The sequence below is a fragment of the Dendropsophus ebraccatus genome, chromosome 2, assembly GCF_027789765.1.
Source record: "Dendropsophus ebraccatus isolate aDenEbr1 chromosome 2, aDenEbr1.pat, whole genome shotgun sequence".
NCBI classification, from domain to species: domain Eukaryota; kingdom Metazoa; phylum Chordata; class Amphibia; order Anura; family Hylidae; genus Dendropsophus; species Dendropsophus ebraccatus.
The window spans coordinates 143,436,391-143,451,687 of NC_091455.1; the positions used below are offsets into that span (position 1 = coordinate 143,436,391).

The following is a 15,297-nucleotide window of genomic DNA, read 5'->3' on the forward strand; positions in this document are numbered from 1 at the left end:
GTTACAGAAAAATCTGAAGAAATATAAAACGAAGTAACTGGTCGCTGGAATCGCATGTGAGATCAAGTGGAACGCACTGCCAAGTTAAAACACAACAATGTGCGTGTCAGTAGATGGTGCGCGTGCACACACAGATACTCAGAGCCAATGGGAACAAGCATTGGGTGTATACATAATGTTATATTGCATGCAGTCATAGAAAGTGGGCGGATCTCCGTACGACAGAGAATTAACCCATGTAGGGACCATAAATGTTAAAGAAACAATTAACCCTTAAGAGGCGCAGCTGTGGGACCTAGGCGATATGGGGAGCAACATATTGATAACACACTATGTAGATTGTGGTTTAGCTCACCAATTACCACAGATACACATGTGGCTGGGGTCCTGTTGGATTTTCAGCCACAATGTGTGTTTACGACTACGATTCTCTGTTTTACGGAGGTCCGGCCCTGATCCGCCCACTTTCTATGACTGCATGCAGTATAACATCATGTGTACACCCAATGCCTGTTCCCATTGGCTCTTAGTATCTCTATGCGCATGCGCACCATCTAATGACAGGCACACTGTTGCATTTGAACATGGCGGTGTGTTCCACTAGATCTGACACGCTATTCATTTGAAGTTATTCCAGCGACCAGGGGTACTTTTTTATCTTTTCATATCTTTCTGTAACTCCCTTTTCACAGCTGATGTTCTGGACCGGGTGAAAGCCACTAGCGCCAAGCCAGAAGCGCCAAGCCACTATTCAAAGGTGGAATTTGAATGGTTGATTAATGCTTATTTGCTTTTAAATACACTTCTTTGCTGTTTCACTAATGTATCCAACTATGTATATTGATTGACACAATTACATACATTTTATATATGTACTTAATTTTACACATTGATGCTCTTGCACTGATTGTTTACTGGCTTGCTGTGTATTTAAAAAGCCCCACCTGGGGGGGGGGGGGTGTGTTCACTGTGTCAGAAAAACTCATAAGGAATGAGCTGAAACATTGCACTTGCCTTCAAGGGCAAATAAACCACTTTGTTGATTTGCATCTTTGGAGTGCTGCAGTCCTTTTTTGGTTTACATTGGTCCTTTTTTGTGTCTCTCCATGTTGCCTTTTTTGGTTTACATTGTTTACACCTTGGCATCAGGTGTGACTGTTGGCATCCTCCAATGTTTTTTGTGTGTGTGTGTGTGTGTGTGTGTGTGTATATATATATATATATATATATATATATATATATAATTACAGATGATAAGGATGATAAAACTGTTGCATTTAGAAATTCCAGGGTTATGTAATCTTTTACCCATATAGACAAACGCACAGTATACTTTCATCTACTGTTATGATGGAAACGTACAGCAATTATAATTCTACAAAAAAAAAAATCAATTCACTAGTAAATTTAACTTCATGTATGGAGAACATGGGACCGATTTATCAATGTACTTTTCCTTGTTGTATGACAAATACATTCACATACAAGGTTTTGGGCAGAGACCAGCATTTTGGTGCCCCTGCTTCAAGTGTTCATCAAGCTTTGCTACCACTTTTCTGCCAAAGCTACAAAGGGGCACATCCTAACAGTACTGCTCCATAATCTACAATGTTTCTCCTATTTATCTTGGCGCAAGAGTCAAAGTAGTGACACCTTAGAGGATCGCTCTCTGGTTCATAGTCTGTTGTGTAGGAAAACCATCTAAACATCACAGGAAAGTTTAGCAAAGCTTTCCAGATAGTTCTAAAAGCGTAATGTTCAAGAAGCTGTTTTTATTGTGATATTATTTTATTTCACATTGAAATGTCATTGTCCATGTAAAGGAATATCACACTGGAAGATTATAAGCAAAGATACCATTACATAGAAATGAGAAGAGAAGCCTACAGCAAAAAAAGATTTTAAGTGCTGCCATAATATAGGATGCCTATCCAACATATACAGTTATACTGTCAGCAGGAGTGCTATGAAATAACAATTCTAATATACATAGGATGTGATAATTGGACTCAGTAATGCTGTGAATATCACAAAGCTCTCCATAAAGCTGTGTAACTTCAAAGCTGTTCTAATCGGAACTTCAAACAATTGTAAGAAAATATATCAAAAACATTACACCATGAAGTATGCGGAAACAACACACAAACACACGTGCCATTCCCTGAAGAACCCAAAGAGCCCTTGACACAAAGTGAATGATACTTCAAAAGAAACACAAAACCACAAGGTAATAATCTACTTACTCGACTGAACTGAACTCCCATCATGCAAAGCTTTCCACCTCTTTTCACCTGCTACATCTTTGGATAACTATCATTATGGCATCATTAGTCACAGCAAACCTACAGTAACATTCTCCATTATTATCCGTAATTGCTTCCTAGGAAATGTATTTGTAAGGATGAAGTGTGCATATTCAGGAAATACCCACAAGCCAAAAAAATCAGGACACAAAGGGATTAAATTAAACTAGACTTCTGTCCAGGACTGGAAGGGTTAACAGCCACAGTGAAATGACAGAAGAAGGGAAGGGGGCATAATAGGAACAGAGCATTAGGAGATCTGGTAACAATGCTCTGACACCGCTTTACTGACAAGACAAAGAGTGCCTGCTCCGCATAGCTGTTCACACATTGTACACTACTGTGTTAGCTTTAGCTATGGCAACCATTTAAAATACAATAAATAAAATGGTTTTCTGTCAAGTGTATTTTCCGCTAGCCTTTGATTTTTCACTTACATTCAATAACACTGAAGTTGTACCAAAAGCCACAACATGTGCACCACACTACAGCATCTGTTCTTACGTGGGACTGTAACTGACCAGCAAATCTATAATCAATAGTTTCTGATAAATCTGCAGATGGACTATACATGCTGTTTGCTTTCTAGCATAACAATATACATAAATCAAATCATATAATAGCAATTCACTGTAAACAGGTCATACAAAGCTTACAATGTGCCCCGTACTTTCTGGCACCATCTCAGTCAAATGATGTTTTCCTGTAATTCTGGCAGCATAACTAGCAGGCGGCATGTGTGCTGTACTTACACATATCCCACTGATCCATAGTGCGGTGTAATAGTATTCCTCCTTCTAGCGATGATGTGCCCACATCCGCTGTATAATATGGCAGATGAAGCCTGGCTTCAGCAAGTTCATGTGATGTGATGAGGAGTCCCTTTTATGTGCATCTACAACTGGCGTACAGTTCAAGTACAAAAAGCAGAGCGTGGAGCCGTGCTTATGTTTATTGTACTGCTGGAGCAGCTGTGATGTGATAGGCAGGGGCACGCTTACACCACCCAATCACAGGCAATTTCCATTCCAGGGAAATTCCTGCCTATTTGGTTAGGATCCTCAGAGACCTTTTCCTCTCCATAATAATAAAGAAAAAAACTGTTCTCTCCCCTGATCACACCACGCTAAATTACAGCTGTGTCTTTGCCTTGCTGCACTTCCCCCTCCTTACGTGACATACAGCGGCTTAGAGGGAGAGAGTTCAAATTCATTTCCAGTTTTCACCTTGTTGGGGAGAGGGGAAGAGGAGGGAGCGTCTGGGCTCAATAATTACTTATTCTGTCACCATGGAAACAGACGGGATGTAGTGAGCTAGATTTGTATAGAACATCTGCTGCCAGATTCATAATCAACTACAATCTCATCGTTCCCCTCCCCTCATTACTTAAATTTCATGTGGCGGCTCTTTTTTCCTATCACGTCCTCTAAATCCTGCACAGCACTTCCGAAATAACCTGGGTGTCCTCCTAGGGAAAGCTGAACACACAGAAATGTCAGGAAATGCCACCCCATGTACCAACACTGGGTGGATCACTTCTTGGTGTACATTGTAAAGAATAAAACGTCACTACCATGATGGGGATCCTTAACCTGTTCTGTGATCTCCACTAATATTCCTTCATGTTACAGGTACAGGAAGATGGCAAAAAAAGAAAAATACACCATACAACGTTGAGGACCCTAGCAAACAACTTTCCATGAGCCCCAGTAACTATGGCTGAGGGAGGATTAGAATATTGGGGATTCCTGAGGCAAAGACTAAGAAAGCTTACTGCATAATCTTCCCTTATTGAGTTGTGTGTATTGTACATAAAAGCAGCTATTATCCCCATCAACCTCCCCATACACATCAGCCACGGGCAATAGGGAATAATCTACCTTAGATACTTTTGACAGCAGCTTGTCTCCCAGGTAAACAATGTTCAAACATACTGAAATTCCAAATCCCTAACCCTTTGCTTCTATACACTCAGGGGAAGCTGGGGTTATACAATCTATTGGGCTTGGCAGATCTGATGTAATGTGTCAGGGCAGCTTCAGCTAGGGCTTTATGTACATTTGCAGTAAACACATAAAAAATATATAGAATGCAAAAAAATGGATACGTGTGTTTTACAGATCAGCAGATCCAAATGTATAAAAGACAACAATCTGTCACCCACTGACCGCTATTAAGGCCATGAGTAGTGTCAAGGAGGCGGGGCCTGAGGTTCCCTGGGCTCTTGCATGTCTATGACTAACTGTGCTATGCGTGTCTCTTTGTATAATCAGCAAGTTTGTCTTTTATGAAAGTAAAAATACAGACACAAGCAACAAAGGTACATTTTGAATGCTTTTTATCCTATCCTCCCTGAACCATAAAGATCGGTGCAAGAACTGAAAGATACAAGTGAGCGCCCTCCAGTGGCTGCTCACATACATCCTCCCTGTTCAAGAGAAGAGGAACGATTAAGAGCTGCTCTGAAGCAGGGACAGTATACAACTAAAAGTCCACTGGCACTATTATTAATGTATAGAAACATTATAGGGAAAAGCGTGGCTAAGAGAGGAGAAGTGATGGCTAACATACCATGAATGTCTCAGACTGGTTCTCAGAAGGGATTATTTGGGTTTTACAAATTATTGGCCTATCATGAGGACAGGCCATCAAGATCAGTGGGCACGCTCAGACTGGCCTGCAGGGGGACAGGTGCATCCCCAGTGACCCCCTGAGCAGGAGACCCTGAGTGGGTTTCTAGATGAATCTAGTTTTAACAGACACACTGTCACTTTGTGGCTGACTGGCTGTGAAAGTGGCAAGATAACAAAATGTCAGGTCATCTTACCACATGCATCCTGTTTTAGATTAGTTGTGGGCCCAACTTATACCTCCTTGGTCCCCTTTCTGAACTGTGCCACCAGACTTTTTCTTAATCTATTAGCCTAGAGCTTCTTGCTGCACGCCCCTTCATTACCCAGCCATACCTCAATCCATTATAAAGTAAAATGAAATATGCCATTTAAAGTTACATCTAATCCTGCAAAAAACAAGCCCCCATATGGCTGTCAACAGAAAAATAAAAGAGTAATGGCTCTTAGAACAAAAATCAAAACATTACACATAACACACTGACATAACAGTACCACAAGGGTCTTAGCCAGTAAGCACCTACTATTATATGTGAGCACAATCATTGTCATTGTGCCCATTTGATCAACAATGGTATGCACAATGGTGTTTTTGTGCATTGGACCTTAATTTAATAAGGCAATATTTTTAGTAACTGTGGGTACACCTCCAGAATCAATACCACTCCAGTCCATCAACACTTCGGGGGAGATTTATAAAAGGGTGTAAAATTCAGACTGGTGCAAACTGCCCACAGCAACCAATCACAGCTCCTCTTTTCTTTCACCAGAGCTGAAAGCTGAGCTGTGATTTGTTGCTGTGGGCAGTTTGCACCCATCTAAATTTTACACCCTTTTATAAATCTCCCCCTCCATGTTGGTGGGGGGTATACACTTCTGGCATCCTCACGATGAGCAAACTGAAGAGGCTATAGTGCTTGTGTAATTGTAATATGTAGCCTAGTAATATGCATTTAAATAGTGAAATTAAACAATAAATGGTCTTTGTTGCACTTGTATACAAAACTTTTTAGAAGCTTCACCGAACCTTTCAGGTGTTGCTGAATTCAAAGCAAGCAATGTCATCAATCATGATTGTGCCAGCAGGATCTACATTATTCTTCCAATTTACAGTGTCTGCTTTACTTGAAGCATAAACTAGAACAGACAGTCTGTGATGGAAATGTAAAAAAGTCTGTAATGGAAACTTATATATGAAGAAAAAAAAAAAAAAAAAGACTCACACCTACACCCCTATAAACTTTTCTAAATGACACCGTCACCCTCAATCGAAAAAAAACAACATTTAGGGAACAAGGATAAAATCTGGCCTTCAAACAGCATAAGGCCAGACGCACACTATGCAGAATACATCTATTTTTCCGGATCTGTGAATGGTTTTCCGGCTCAGGTGCTCCTGGATTTATGTAGAGATGTGCACTTGGTAGGGGATTTTTTAAGAAAAGCATTTAAATCTCCCATTCCCCTTTCCATAGTGAGCATTCCAATGCAGATGATAAATACCCTCCAAAATTTGTGAAACAGACCACAAAGTCACTGGTAGACTTTGTCTAGACCATGAAAGTCAATGGTCACGAAGTGGGTACGTCACAGTATACTGCAAAATCTACTAGCAATGGAGCATAAAACATGATGTGAAGGGGCCATACCTATTTGTTAGGACAATTCCCTTGTTTTTCTGAGCCATATACTAGTCTGTAGAGGCAGGTACAGTATATAGGACTGTGCACAGATAAACATTTGAAACAGACTGTGACATCCATTGAGACATGTTTAGCCAAGAGCTGCACTTCCCCTCCAAGCACTCAGGTCATATGAATATCATTATACAGAATGGACATAAAAAGGACCACATAGGACAAAGACAATTTAAGTTTATGTTTACCCTGAGGTATTTGGGAAATGTTTTCATTCCATTAATATCCATTCCAAATTAGTTATATTCACAACTTTATTGGTGTAAATACCCATTGTGACTGGAATTGTTCTTGATTCCCAGGAATCTGTAAGTCATAGCTAAAGTTCTATATGATTTCCCCAAGCACCAAAGCAATACACAATATACAAATGTGCAAATCAATTTGTTTCTGATGTGCTAACATTCCCTGCACTTAGCACACTGAACAAACTCTTTATTTCAATTACTAGAGAAGATGTGAAAAGAAGATAATGTATGAATTCATTAACACATTGCAGAGAGGAGTCCAAAATCTCACCAGCAAAAAGAACATATCACCCATTTACCATCCAGTCTGACAGCTTGTATCACAGGCACACAATCACACCCAGCTGAGAAACCATATTATTATATGCAGGGAACAATCAGTAAATGGTACCTGAGAACAGATGGCTTCTATCAAACAACCTATTAGAAAGATAATAAACTAGGTTTTTTCATTATAATTATCTGCAATGACAAGTCCAAAGTAAACACAATTAGGATATGTTCCCACAATGTATTCACAATCATTAATAATAGCTGTTATTTGCCCCTAATTTTACATTGTGAAAACATAGCCCTAGTTTAAAGAAGTAGTGCGGTAAAAAAGGTTCTCCCCCATTCCCTCCCCACATGAAAAGTTATATAGATGCATAATATACATTGGTAGGCAATTCATGCTCTTTACCCAACTTTCCAGGCTCCTGCTGGCCACCAGAGTGGCCTACTTTCGGGTTCGGAACCATGGACCATGTTACAGCCCGGGGCGCCATGTTGGGTCAGGACGTAGGGCCAATTACGTCACGATCCGGGGCGTTCCTCTGAGCTCCCAGGCACTCCTTCCCTGCTTTGGCACGCCTCCCTTACCTCCTTAAGCTGTGCTATTGGTTACCCTGCCGTACTATCTACAGGAATGCCACTACTATTAGAACTGCAAGTCCCAGCACACCCGATGGCCATAAACTAGACTGACATGTGTATGGCCATTAGGTGCGATGGGACTTGCAGTTCTAATAGTACTAACATTGCTATACATAGCGCAGCAGGGTAAAGCAGGTCCCACACTCTCAGTCCAGTGTATGACCTGCTTTACCCTGCCGCGCTATGTACAGCAATGTCAGTACTATTAGAACTGCAAGTCCCAGTGCACCTGATGGCCATACACATGTCAGCCTAGTGTATGGCCATCAGGTGTGCCCAGACTTGCAGTTCTAATAGTAGTGGCATTCCTGTAGATAGTGCGGCAGGGTAACCAATAGCAGAGCTTAAAGGGGTACTCCGGCCCAGGGGTATGTTTCAGCTATGGCCGGGGAGGGGGTGGTTATAGACGGCGGAGATCACTTACCTCCCTGGTTCCAGCTCCGGGTCCCAGATCGCGCCGCCCCGTACACCCGTCCCTTGGCCGCTTTCTGATGTGAGCAGCGGCATGAGACGTGACGTCTCAAGGCAGCTCAGCCATTCAGCGGCCGAGGCGGGACTCTAAGCCTGAATGGCTGAGCTGCATTGAGACATCACGTCTCATGCCAGAGCTCACACCAGGGAGTGGCCGCAGGACGGGTGTACGGGGCAACGCGATTCGAGACCCAGCGCTGGAACCAGGGAGGAAGTGATCTCCGGCGTCTATAACCACCCCCTCCCTGGCCATAGCAGTAACATGGTCCTGCCCGAACCCGGAAGAAAGCCACTTCCGGTGGCCAGCGGGACTGGGGAAAGTGGGGTAAGGAGCATGAATTGCTTACCAATGTACATTATGCATCTATATAACTTTTCATGTGGGAAGATAAAGGGGGAGAACCTTTTTCGCCACACTATTCCTTTAATATCAGTCTGTCTATATATATAATAGCTGTCTCTCTAATATTATTGACATATCTATGTATCTATCCAAATCTATCCATCTATACAATATCTATCTACGTATCTACTTTAAACATCTATCTAATCTATCTTTGCCTGTAAAATCTATGTATTCAAAAGCTCAATCTATGTAAACTATCCATCCATGTAATATCTATTAAATTCTCAAGCTATGTACTATCTACATCTAATATTTGTCTATATTATAGACATATCTATCTTTCTAACATCTATCTTTTAAAATTACTTCTTTTTCTTCTCCCTATTCGGTTTAGTGCACATATTGGAAACCCTCAGCCATCGAGCTGTTGCAAAATCAAAACCATCATCATGCCTGGACAAGTAAAGCCATATTTTTAAGTGTAGTTTTGCAACAGCTGAAGGCTGAAAGGTCCCCCATCCTTAGTTTAGTGGCACTGCAATAGTCAATTGTTTTTCTGTGTTATGTGACCCTCATGGCCCTATAATGTAAGTCTATAAGGCCATCCAGGTAGGACAGACACAGAGCAGAGAGAGGAACGCATGGCAGCACAGATCTCTCCTGGCAGTCTCTTGTTTGATGAAAGTATTGAGCTGTAACTTTCTGTAAAGGTCAGACTTCATGTGTTTAGTCTCTTTTTTAACCAGCACAAGACTAAAATCTGCCTTCAGGAGACTGGACCTGGATTTCTGGTAAGTATAGCTTTGTTTCACTGCACAATAACAACAAAAATAAGGAATGTATGTTGTAAACTTGCTTTATTTCACATCTACTATTGATTTCAATTTTTAAAGTTATAACATCTTTGAACCAGTTTTATTTATCAATATCCTTTGTAGATGAGGTCTCCAGAACTGGACACAGTATTTCAGATGTGATCTCACCAGAGCTCTATACAGCGGGATCACAATCTCCCTCTTTGTACTGGTTATACCTCTAGCTATATAGCTCAGCATACAATTAGTTTTCCCTACCACCTGGCTGAATTGGTGACTTGGTTTAATGCTAAAAGAAATCACTACCTCTAAATCCTTTTCCTCTGAAGACTTTGCCAACACAGAACTGACGATATGATTCTCAGAGAATTCTTTCTCCCCAAGTGACTAATTTTACATATGGAACCTAATAAATTCTAATTTAAAATAAAGAGCAATAAATTCAGTTCGAAATAAACAATAGTAATTTTTGGTAGTCTGTCACAAAAGAAATTTAAAGGTCTTTTACAGCTTACCTTAACTACTGCAGTTTAATTACACTTTGGCCTCACTGCACTGATGCCTTGATGCTAACACTAGCTGTTTCTTATGAGAATCTGTGAAACAGTCAGGGAGAGATTTATCAAACCTTGTCCAAAAAAAACTGTGGAACAGTTGCCCATAGCAAACCATCAAATTACTTCTTTTATGTTTGAAAAAAAAACGAAAGCTAAAAGCTGATTGGTTGCTATAGGCAACTGCTTTAGCATTTTTTTTTTTACACAAAGTTTGATAAATCTCCCCCTTAATGCAAACATCTATAAATCGTGTAATAAAAATAAGACTAAGATTTGAAGATGTGATGCTCTGAATATGCAGTATAAGGCTATGTTCACAAATGTTTTTTCTTATTCTTTTCAAAATTGACGTTATTTTGAGGTTTGGCTGCCGGCCTGTGAAATAACAACTGCTGATACATTATTCTAGTTTAAGTTTACTAACTGGCCATTGGGTGTGTCTTTAATGGAAAAGTCCATTGAATTTAATAGTAAAAACAGAAAGGACGGTGAAAAAAGGAAAACTGTGCATGAACAATAAAAAATAACATCCCCTGTTTGCAAAAGATGCCTGAAGATAATTGACATGACCGTTATTTTGACGTCCGTGCAGATAACGTCCATTTTATACATTGTGCCCACTGGACGTTCGTCATTCCATTGACTTCAATGCATTGCAGCCAATGAAATCGCGGCAATAACGGATGTCTTTTTAAATAGAAAAAGCGGGCGCCTTTTTTCTTTTTTTGACATTGTGTGAACATAGCCTAACACTGTGTTCTAAAAGCAGTACAATACCTCAGAAGCTACTATATATCACAAAACACAAAGCACAGCCTGTTCCTTTTACATTTATAGAAGAATGAATATTTCCAACAATTTGTAACCTTTGTTGGAAAACAATTGCTTCATGCTGTCAGCCCAGTCATTCCTAATAATACAGTAAGGAACATTACAGCGACCATTCAAGAACAAACCTAGATCACCCAGAGGCTGAAACATTGGCTTCTGGCTTCACACTGGGCACATGCGGGGTGGTTATACCACTACTTGGACCTTGGTTAATAAATGAGATTATTATAATTTTATAAAAACAGGTTTTACAAAATAAGTAAGCCTTAGAAATACACTGTAGACTATTCCTGTATTTAAAAATATGATTATAACAAGAAAAGCAAGTATCAATCCTTTTAGAATTTTATAATTTACTTTTATGATTCTGTGAAGGATAGAGGGAGGGCTGTTTGTGAAAAATGGAGATCCAGTCTCTACAAGGATATGTACAAAATGACGCTGACCCTTAAAGGGGTTATCCAGTGCTACAAAAACATGGCCACTTTCTTCCAGAGACAGCACCACTCTTGTCTCCAGCTTGGGTGCAGGTTTTGTAACTCAGTTTCAGTGAAGTGAATGGAGCTTAATTGCAAACCAAACCTGAACTGGAGACGAAAGTGGTTCCGTCTCTGGAAGAAAGTGGCCATGTTTCTGTAGGACTGGGTAACCCCTTTAATGTTGGTAAAAAAAAAATGCTAAGGGATCCTAAACACATAATTCCTTTTAATCATTTATTGCGCAAAACAATGAAAAACATTTGAATAAGAAATAAAACTCCATTGTGTACAGAGGACAGTTAAAAGGCGTTATGATCTACATAAGACCTATGAATATGGTTAGTAATTTCTGATCCTAACACATCATAATGCTAAATCACATAAAAATGTAAAACTTAAAAAGGAATAAACCTTGTTAAATTACCATGCACCCTCTCTCATTAAAACAAAGAGTGAAGACAAAGAAACCAGTGAAAATTAATAAATTATTCTATTTGCAAAGTCAAAAGCTGTAAGTGCTAAAGTACATGTAAATTTATCTGCTGTTTAACACAGTTGGAATTAAAGCACACAGACATGAGATTAACCCTGCAGTGCCACATGAAGCTTGACAAAGTGAGATGAAAATGGACGTTTTGCAGGCTAATTTAGCTTTACAAGGTATATTGGAAAAGTGAAGCTACTGCTGTTAGTGCTCGAATCAGGGCTGGAATATCATTGGTGAAGATGGAACAACTGCTCCAGGTCCCATGGCCTGCTCGATCAGCCTGCTCTAAAAATAACCTTTATAGATGTGGCTACAGAATGTCCCACCTTTGTATCACAGAACTTCCCAGATACTACAACATCCATCCACTTTGCTCACCTTCATTTAAAAACTCTGTTTCTTAGATTGCCTAACATCCTACTGCACATTCATTCTCTTAGGTCAGTGAGAATTATATTTCATGAATGTACAGTGCCAAAATAATACTAGAGATATTGATTTCAGCTTTGTATTCCTTACATCAGATTCCTAGTGGCTCAGATGTTAACACACATGGCATATAGTATTGCATACCTGTGGGCCACAGTTTTGAAACCACTAAAAATTCATTTGTGTTGTGGGTCTGTAACTTCTTTCAGCCGATGTCAGAAATGACTATACTTCCTGTTTGAGATGGTGCTCAATACTACAATTCCCAGAATGCGTTGCTTCCCTTGCTTCCATGCCCATCCCGCAGCGGCTACCCATTGTTTCTTTTAGGGTATGTTCACACCAAACCTTTGTCCAAAGCATCTGATGAAACCACTTAAAAAAAATTACTATTTGGAATGTGCTGCTAATGTTCACAATTACCAGCATCCTACATACCCCTGCTCAGTAATGTAGTCCTGTCCTCCCTGCCTATTCCCTTCCCAACTACAGGTGCACATTGGTAGGGCCCTCCACACATTGTGCTTGTGATGCGCACAGAGTAGGGCTGTGACATCAAGTTCGAGTCTGGCCTAAAAACATGGGCATGGGAAGCCTAGTTAAGAAATGAAGAGAAAGCCAGCAATGATGGCGGGTGGTGAGGTCATGTCCAAAATTGGCTACCAAAGACAAAGTGTGTAACGCAATGTAGGCATTCTTGGAAGGACTACAACACTTCCAACAAGGGTGAGTAGTGCAGATATCTTGAGAATTCTGAGATACAGCTAACTGAAGTACATTGAACACATGCACAATTTTCTCATCTAACTTCACTGCAAAATAAAACAGTTTGCCAAAAGCACCTAAGTGCATGTATTTGTTGAAAAAACATTGCCTAAGGGTTCAGTCACACACAAAGGATCTGCGGCAGATTAGATGCTGCAGATATCAATGTAGCTAAACGACTGAATAGAACATAAATTCTGTGACATCAAATCTGCTGCAGATTAGATGGAGCGATCTTCAGTTATCTGTGTCCGCAAAAAAGGGTTGATCAGTGGGATACAGGGCCTCCATCCAGTGGCTGCACCACACAAACGATCCCTATATTGTTTGTGTGCCCATTTATAGGGAGATGTGCAGCCAGTTAACCACCATTTCATCAAAATAAAACCTAGAAACATGCCAGCAAGGGGAAAGACCACTCGCCAGCAAAAACATCAAAACCAGAAAAGTCAAGAGCACGAAAGAAAAGAAGGAAGGAAAAGGAAGAGTAGAAAAGAGAATAAGAATGAGCATTTCTAGCGACACTCCTTGCTGATAATTAGCCCGTATAAAAGGGACCTTAGGTTAGCTTTACATTTGATGGATATGCTGTAGATTAGTTGTAGATTTTCTGCATATTTTAACATCCCTACTAAAGTTAACTGAGAAAATCTGCCACGTGTGAACACACCCTTACACTGTAAATGAAGTAGCCACCAACTGTTGTGATCATTTATCTTTCTTGGAATCATTCATCACAAGGCAGCAAGAAAATGCATCCTTTTCTTGAAAATAACGGATTGCAAAAATGCAGTGTGAATTCAGCCTTAGCTGAAAATGCTTTTATATTACATGTACTGTTGATTAAGATTTTGAAAGTTATAACAACAGTCACACTCCCTGGTTGAGATGTTGCTTAAATATCTCCACATAGTCTGGTTTCTAATAATGACATCTATTTTACTAAAGTTACTTAAGCAATGTTTCTAAACTCCAGTCCTTAAAATGCCCCCATGTCATGATTTAAGGATATCCTATACAAAGAACACCTGTGGTGATAGCTGATGTACTGACTATAATTATGTCACTTGTAAAACCCTGAGGAAATCCTCAAAACATGACCTGCTGGGGGTTCTTGAGGACTAACTTAAAGGGGTTATTAAGCAGCAAAACCACTTTTGAAATAAGGACCAGAGAGGAGCTGTTTATGCAAGAAAGTGGCCATGTTTCTCTAAGCCTGAATAACCCCCCTTTAAGTGTAACCCCTCCTGCAACAACATGTTGCTGCTATCCAGGATGGTGTTCTTTAGCCTTTAAGACTCCCTCTTTTCCTTCCACACATGATGTTCATTATTGTGAAAGAGGTCCATTTTCGTTTCATTAATCCAGAGGACATTTGTAAAAAAGAAATATCCCTTTCCTCATGTATAGTTGCAAACTGTACTCTTCCTTTTTTATGGTGGTTTTGGTGGCCAGCTCTTCAGAACGCTCCTCCCTGAATGATATGATGCTTGTGAAGTCCAGGAGGTGCTAAAATAAGCCTACTATTAAACAGCTGAATGAGGGATTTAGGCATTTTCGAAATGGAGGGCCACAATTCTTTTTTTATGTCTTGGCTGATTTCTTTTCATTTTTCAACATAAAACACTAATGCATTCAAATCTCCATGTTCCAGCTGCAGATCTATAGGCTGTGTTCAACTATTCAGGTCAATGGCCTGGTTTGCAGCCTGCAGCACATGACTCGGCAGTGTGGAGATACAATATGTCATAGAATGGCTTACTGCTTAGTGTGCATGGTCACTGGGCAATGTACTATAGGTACACTCGCAAATCCCCAGCCAGCAGTGACAAGGAGGACCATCTGCAGCATCTGCTGTCATAAACTGAATGTGGCTCTGTCCAGCGACAACAGAATAGGCCATTATGGGAAGATGCAGTCAAAAATAAGTTAGTCGTTTTTATGACTTTCTATAAGGAAAGTATTTAGCTATGGTTGTGGTGATGGAAATAGATTTTTCAAAGATGCCTAGGAGGGAAGAAAAATAATCCCTTTATGCATTATTATGCCTTACAGATGGGAGACGGTAAATTGATCTTTGCATTCTCTCTTCCACTTTACAGGGATAGCATTACATAAAGTAATCTAAGAAAAAAAATATATACTGGCCATTTCTAGAAGCTTACATTATGAAATGAATATTGTATTATTACATTGTAAATGACAGAAACATCTTAGCCAACAAGCAAGCAATTGTTATGGTGAGAAAAGTAATACTTCTTGAAACCCAATGCTAATATAATCAGATGGAGCCTAAGCATCCACTGTGACAATGCTTTCATCAG

General features: G+C 40.0%; 1 protein-coding gene across 2 annotated transcripts in view; it reads right to left on the minus strand.

Annotated features, from left to right (window-relative positions):
* ELMO1 (engulfment and cell motility 1) overlaps positions 1-15,297 on the minus strand; it is a 264,820-nt gene that overhangs the window by 57,279 nt on the left and 192,244 nt on the right. The window contains exon 1 of one of the 2 annotated variants that reach the window (XM_069958429.1): positions 3,056-3,137. The exons of the other annotated variant lie outside the window; for it this stretch is intronic. The gene's annotated coding sequence lies outside the window, so the exon portion shown is untranslated. Of the gene's footprint in view, positions 1-3,055; positions 3,138-15,297 lie in introns of those variants that run through there. 2 annotated transcript variants of the gene reach the window in all.